Source organism: Atta colombica, unplaced genomic scaffold (genome assembly GCF_001594045.1).
Source record: "Atta colombica isolate Treedump-2 unplaced genomic scaffold, Acol1.0 scaffold39, whole genome shotgun sequence".
NCBI classification, from domain to species: Eukaryota; Metazoa; Arthropoda; class Insecta; order Hymenoptera; family Formicidae; genus Atta; species Atta colombica.
The window spans coordinates 658527-666902 of NW_017259498.1; positions in this window are offsets into that span (position 1 = coordinate 658527).

Genomic DNA, 8376 nt, shown 5'->3' on the forward strand with positions numbered 1-8376 from the left:
GGCAAATGTAAAAAAATGAAGAATATAATATTGATTCTTAATCTTTGTTATTAAATTAGAAAAAACAAGGACATAGAAGAATAGAATGCCAAATAGACATAGAAGAAATGGAGAAGATAAATTATTAGCTAAGCTAAAAAATTAATCATACATTTTAACTTCATTGAGTTGTCCTCACACTAAACAAAAATTATACCATAAAACGAAATGTTATATAAAAATGCTACTAATTTAATTTAATCTGCTATTTATGTAATCTTAAGTATTATTTTGTTAATTTAAACTATTTTATTAAATCTTTAGTAAACGCATTATACGTATATGTTTAAGAAAAATATTTTGATATAATAAAAAAAAACAAGTAACTTATTAATATTTTTATAATTTTTTATTGCTGTAAAAATGTCACTAATATGAAAACATCATCTTTTTTCGAAAAATATAATCAATTATAAAATATACAAATAAAAAAAATGAAATATTTTGCCACTGTAATGAGCACAACTATTTTGTCAAAAACTGTAAAAGCATGGCAAATAAATAATTTATCTACTTGTTATATAAATTATGTTCGTGCTATATAGTTTTCATTAACTTCTTTATTCTATGTTTTATATTTGTAAAATTTAAGAAAAAAAAATAAAACGAATATTATTCTTGTCTAAATAATTGTAAATTTCTTTTGGCAATGTTATCGATTTAATATACAAAGCTGAAAGAGAAGAATAATACACGACGATATCATTTACGTGATCTATGACACATTCCATATTCTTAATGCAATTTCTCTGTAATAAAGCAACTACGTTGAGACATCCGAGGAGCTTTCGCTGTGCGTTCAATATTACTCTATCCCGCAATATTATTCTATACCAATTACTACGTCACGACGATGTCATTATTTCGTTGTTATAGACATACCAGCTTGTTGCTTATACAAAATGAGTTCAGATAACCTTTGAGCGCCCGTATATTATGCCCTTTCGTGCATTATAATTTTAATTATTCCTGAGCATCATTTTTTATAACGATAAAACGCACAAATAAAATGTTTGTAACGAATATGAATAACAGCAATATGGACGGATAATATCTATAAACAAATATATTTAAAAGTAGAGAAACTGCTGTGTATTCTTTAGCATTAAAATTACGGCCGAATTAATTAATTCGGAAAAAGTATATATTTTTAACAAAATAATTTTAAGGTGCTTTTTACTTTAAGTATATAAAGTTTGATCGAATAAAGACGGAGATTGATTTTATCGTTTAGATTAAATGAAGCAGAGAAACCGACATTGGCAATCGAAATAGAAGAGAAAGAGGAAGAGAAAGAGGAATCTGTCGATATCTATTCTATCGCGCGGAAGGAATGCACTCTTCTGATAAAAAAATTTTACTTCTTGAATTGAAGACGTCAGCTATTGTAAAGAAATACAAACATCGTAGCGCAGAAAAGGCAAAATATTACAGTTAGGTAATAACTAAAAATAAATTGAATGAAAGTAAGTGTTAATTATTTACTAAAACTACAATTATAGATATCGATCAACGATGGGATCGATCTATTTGATTTAGTTCAAGATTACGCAAAATTTTGATTCTTAAATATAGATACTCTCGTAATTTCGAAACATGTTATAATTTTTACTTTTTCACTTCTTAAGTTTCTTAGTTGCTATATCGCTTTCTTACTTCAAAAATGACATAAATAAAAAAATAAGATTTTAAAGTTATTATAGAAATGAATTAAATAAATATTAACCTCATCAGAAATGATCTAACTTAGCTTATGAAAAAAATCATCAAAATTGTCATTTTCAGAAGCGTCACAATTTGAGAAGAGTAATTTAAAAAAAATTGTTACAACTCAAAAAGAGTGATTTTTTTTTAGAATTTTGAAACCAAAATGGGGAGGCTGGGGGGGGGGGAGAGCAAAAATAACATTTGATTATGTTAAAAATATTTTTTGCCAATATTATTTGATTAGTTAATAATTCAAAAAACAATTCCAAAAATTTTGCTTCTTTCTGGAAGCATAATTTTTTTTTAGTTGTATCATTTTTAAAGGAAGAGAGTAATATATCGTTCGTATTATTCTTATTGCTAGAATTTGCAGTAGAGGTGAGTAAATTACATTGCGCTCAAGAGAGAGAATAATAAGAATGAGAGATATATTTCATACGTAATCATTTATAAATCGATTCTTATACCGTACAAAACAGAACTTTGTTAAATTTTGGTATTTGTTAGAAGTGTGATTTAGTTTTGAGAGTTTTGCAAGAGATGGCATTAATGTCAGTGTTGTCGAAAACATTTCAATCACAGCTATTATTTCTTAATGTTTTAATATCACTTCATATTATATTATATTTCGTCGTTACTAACAATAGATACAGAACAGTAAACATGCACAATATTATATCATTTAAAAAATTGAGTTTTCTAAAGAGCATTTCCGATAAGCGTTGCTTTTATTTTTTAATCAGAAGAAAACGATTTAAAAGTCGTAGAACTCTGATAGAAATTTGACGTAATGTTTCTCTATCAATTAAGAGTGTAAATATTGATTTCAAAGTGATGATTTAAAAGTGGTGATTTCGAAGGTGACTTCAGTGTTAATAACAAAAACTGGAAAATGCAGATTTGCAAGCATTATTGGATGAAAATCCAGTACAATCCATGTCAGAATTTGCCAGAGAATTAAATGTTGATCGTACAACAGTTATTAAACATTTATGTAATATGTTGTTTAAATAAATCAGTTTTTGAGAAAAAAAAACTCTTAAAACTAAATCATACTCCTAATAGAAGCTCCTAGAATACTCCTAATACTAGCATGAAATTTTTGTTAACATATGTTATACTGCACAATAGTGATAATCTAAAAGAATTCTAGTATGATTACAAAAAAATAATTGTTCTGTGAGATGAAATACAGAGAAGAAAAAGGATTAATTTTGATTCGATCTTTCTTATTTATCTTTTCTTATTATCTCCACGTATTCATGAAGTTGAAAAATCAATTTTTATTAAAACCATTTTTGAATTTTCATTCTTAGTTTTCTTTAATATTGTTAAATTATTTTTGTGTATGTGTGTGTGTGTGTGTGTGTGTGTGTGTGTGTGTGTGTGTGTGTGTGTGTGTGTGTATGCGTGCGTGTGCGTGCGTGTGCATGCGTGCGTGCGTGCGTACTGATTTTCATTACCTCTTCTGACGTAAAAATCTATAACGTAGTTACTGATGTTGGGTGATAAGCCCATTTAATTTATATTAATTAAAAAATATTAATTAATTTTAAGAAGTCAAACGGTAAAAAAAAATTAATACTAAGTAGAGTAAAATCACTAGTAGATCATTCTTTAAAAAAAATTTAAATTTTTTTATCCAGAACAATATCAGATAATTAATAAAATGTTTAATAGTCATCATAAAGATTATATTATGGATGATTTTATTCCATTTAATTATCATTTTATATGTTTAATTTGAATTAAATAAAGTAATGATAATTATCCACAATTAGACCCCATGTATTAATTGCGGATCAATTCATCGAATGCTTTATTCTTTTTTGATGGCATTACTACATCCCATAATAAAAATAATTTGCGCATGTATTAGATATGAGAAAAAATTCGTGGCGTTTTAATGCCATCTAACGGGAAAAACGCCACGAACTTTTTCCCACACTTAATATATCGTAATATATGTAATAAAATATTAATTGATGATTCATATCTAGTTCTAGGGTCTAATTGTGGATCATAATGCAATTTTATTTAAAATTAGTGACAGTTAAAAATCAATAATAATTAAAAAAAATTAATGAAAATTAAATGTTTAACACTAAAAAAACAGTTAAATTATGAATAGTAACATTTTTTGTATATAGACATGAATACTATTTTATATTCTATTTCAATATTTAAAACAAATATGATGCCATCCCAAGAAGATGGCATCATTTGTAAGATGTGACAAGTTTTTACAATAAATATTTTAATAATAAATTTTAATAATAATTTACACAATAAAAGTATCGTTATAACAATAGTGATTAAACAACACTCGCGGACACATTTAATCTTAACTGACAAGAGCATAACTTTGATAGTACAACTAGTATTAGTATCAAAGTATAATTAGATAGTATAACTAGTTGACTTTTATCGTACAATCTAATGTTTTTTATTACTTACTATAAAAGTTATAAGGTAATTCTTATGCTATTACACTTTGAATTTTTAAAAGTACATACGTTCGTTATAACTTCGCATATTTAATTAGTTGACGACACCAATAAAATGTGTAGCACTGTTCCTAATAAATTAAATTAATTGACACTTGAAAGAGATAAAACGAATGCTAAAGAATCTTGTGATATATATATATATATATCATTTAAGAGGGGGACTCCATCCTTGTGGTTTTAAAAAATTGAAGTTTTTTTTATTGCTTTAATGATTAGTTTGAACTCTTAAGAATACGAACAAAAAATATTAGGAAGCGAAATTCAAACTCAAAATAGTCGAGAAAGTGAATTTCCCGCATTGTGACACAGTTGTATAATGTTTCAAAAACTTTAAATGTGTTTTTCTTAAAACTGCATTTTCCGAGACGATGTACATATATTATTATAACTCAAAAAGTTTTTATCCGATTGACTTCAAATTTTAATTCTTAGCATATTCTCATTCATTCAACATTCTCTATCGCCTGGCATAGAATTTTTGAAAAATATTTTGTAGCTTTTTTTTAAAACATGACATGAATGTCAAAAACGATTTTTTTTTTCGAAAAAATTTTTTCAAATTCTTACCATTTCAAGAAAAATCAATATTAAAAAAATCCCTACGTCAGACGGTGATATTATTTTTTTTAGTTTGCACAGGTTGAATCGTTTTGTCGAAATCGTATGTATTGCTTGAGTCTGTCTCACGAAAAGTCCCATAATTGGATCAGAAAGTTGCTATTTTGTCGTTCAAACAAGATAAAAAAATTATCTTTTATACTAGAAAAGTATAATAAAATCCTCAAATTGGTTTTTCAATCAAGTTATTCATTTTTCTTTAAAAAAATTTACAAAGTTAGAACTGATTTTTTGGGTGCTTTCAGAGGAGACATTTCCCCCTAATATGGAAAATACTATAATTATTTAAATATAAAAAGCGGAACTAGCCTAATCTACATCTAGTATTGTTACTCTATTTTAATAATAGTAATTCAATCTTTTAATAAGAATTATATTACTTAATAAATTTGTATATTCTCCTCCTCGGTTCATCGTAAGAGCATAATGACGTCATATGACTTCTTCGGTATTCTTTCTCCAATCCTTCCGGTTTCTGGCCATGTGTATAGATCCCTGCAGACTTCGACCAGTGAGATGACTCACTTAGTCAGCCCACCTGTTTGGTGAGTATCCTCGCGAGCAACGCCCTTCAGTCTTTCTCTACTCGATCACCAGCAGTTTCTTCTAGCGTTAGTTTTCCTTCCTATATGTTCAAAAAATGCTAGTATTCTTTTTATATTAGTGGACAGATTCCTCTTAATGCTCAGTTCTTCTAAAATTGACGTGTTTGTCCTGTGCGTCGTCCAGGGAATGCGGAGTATTCTCCTATAACACTACATCTCGAATACGTCTATTCTGCGTTGGTCGGCCTTTTTCATTGTCTACATTTCTGAGGCGTATCTTGCTATTGGGAATATTAGTGTGTTGACCATTCTTATCTTGGTGACTTTTGAGACGTTTCTCCATATTTTCGATAGCTTTACCATGATTGTTCTGACTATTGCCGTTCGTGCGGCAATATATATTTCCGGCTTACTCTGTCCATTGTTGGTTGATGGAGATTAAGTAGTCAAATCTATCCATTCTTCGCACCTGGCAATGTTTTTGATGTGTGGTAGATTGTTGTTGGCCCGGTCGACAATCATCACTTTAGTTTTAGAGGTGCTGCTCATACACTCTATTTTCTTTTTCCAGTAATTCTCCTTTTTGTAGGATAAAGATTAGCTCTTCTTCGCTGGCCGCGAGAATTAAAGTGTCAGTATATCTCAGGTTATTAATATGTCTGTCTCCTATTGCTATTCCCCCTCCCCACCCATCAAAGATCTTACGCATGATAATTTCGCCATACGCATTGAAGAGTATGGGAGACAATATGCATCCCTATCTAACCCCCGCTTTTGTTTCGAACTCCGTTGACAGGGTTTTATTCACACTTTTGCTGAGTTTATTGCATACAGGTTTTTGATAAGTTGTAGATAGGTTGGTGTGCCCAGTTCCGCGAGTTTCCCATTTTATCTTGTCGAATGCCTTCTTATAATCCACGAAACATAGGTATGTTTTTATATTAAACTTTCTGGCTTTTTCGATTATCTGCCGGATGTTCAGTATCTGCTCTTTAGGTCCTCTTCCAGGCATAAAACCGGATTGCGTCAAATATTTGTGGGAGTATAAATATTTTGAGCCTTTCGTTGATGCTGAGCAGTATCTTACTGATATGTATCAACGCTATGATTCTGTAATTGACGCAGTCAGCTATGCTGTCTTTTTTAACGGAATGAACATCGCGAAATTCGCATATTTTTTGACAATTTTTTGAATGATTTCGTGTCCAGCATGGCCTTGATCTCAATCACGATGCCATCTATCCCCGGTGGCTTTCCTTTCCGGTGCTTCTTTAATAATTTTGTCTATCTCTGCTCTAAGTATGTTCGGTTCTTTTTCCCATGTGGCGGACGTGGCCGTAGCATTTAGGTCTCTATATCACAATAATATTCCTTCCAGACCTCCGCTATTTCTATCACATTTATGATATGTTCTTCCTGACGGGTTCTTGAGTTCAATTGAGTTTTGTATTCTCTAGTGAGATACTTCACCTTCCTGTATAGCTCAGCTGACTCATTTTTTTAGCATTCACCTCAAATTCTTCATATATCTTCGCGATGTGGATGGTCTTATCTTTCCTGCAAGTGCCCTTAATTGTCCGGTTAATTAGTTTCATTTTTTTAGCCTTGTCCCTGTGACATAGCCAACTTCCGTTGTTCTTCGATTAATTCCAAGGTGGAGTCCGACATTCAATGTTTTCGTTTTTGAATTATTTTTGGTGCGCCTGTCATTTGCGGCCTTGATTATCCACTCTTTGAGCGCAGTGCATCCTTCATCGCTGTCGCGCTCCATAGGTAGTCCCTAGATTCTGTAAGACAATTTCGGGGTAGTCATCTTTATTGCCCTTTTCATTTTTTTTCCACACGCCGAAGCTTTAATTTTATATATATCTGCTTGGAATAATACATGATCCGAGCCACACTATGCGCCGTGTTTTGTCTTAACATTTATGATCAATGATCGTCATCTGCTTTTAATAAAAATGTAATCTATTTGATTTTTGTAGCGTCTGTTTGATGCTATCTACGTATATAATCGTCTAGGATGGTGTTGAAAGACTGTGTTCATTATGAAATTTCGTGTATAAATAACAAATTGAATATAAATAAAAAATTGAATGGTTTAACATTTTTGACAAGATTTCTAATTAAAGAAATGCTGGAGCCGCCTATATTAACCATAAATTTAGCGTTTCTGACATTTTTCTTCTTGTCGAATTTCTTCGTAGTGGTTTCACAAAATAAAAATTCCTTTTCCATTAAAATGTACATGCTAATGTACTTGTTGCTGATGTATGTTTATGTTCAAAGTTGGGAGAAATAAAAAATTACAGATTTCTTTATTTATTTTACTTTTAGAGTTGGTCGCTATACTGAGATAAAAATGGATAAAGAAATTTATAATTTTTTATTTTTCTAGCAAGGAATTTTTATTCTGTGAGATCACACGAAGAATTCAAATAGGAACAAAAACGTCAAAAACTCTAGTTTTATCGGTAATATAAGCTCTAGTGTCTCCTTAAAAATTGATTTCCAATAGATCTAATTTGATTTAATTTAATTTAATCTTAATATAATACTACAGATCATCTCAGTAATATTGCAATAATATTAAAAATGTTGCAGCAATATGTTGGAAGTTTTTGTATTATATCCATCAGTTTTGGAAAATTAAAGACATTTCTTATTATTAAATATGGCAAATGTTTTGTACATGAGCCAAAATCTCGTTTTATATATATATAATAGAAAATGCTAGCTAAACATCTATAGTTCAACCATTGATAATTTTCGATTCAAGTAAGAAAAACTGTCGAATACTGTGTCGATTAGCGAATACTATCAATACTATCGGTTCAAAACTTACAGATTTAAAAAATAATTGATCAAATTTAATGTGTGTAGAAATACTTTTCAATAATAATAAAAAATTTTATATTTTAATGTAACAATCATTAATGTTTTTATTTTTTTTAATA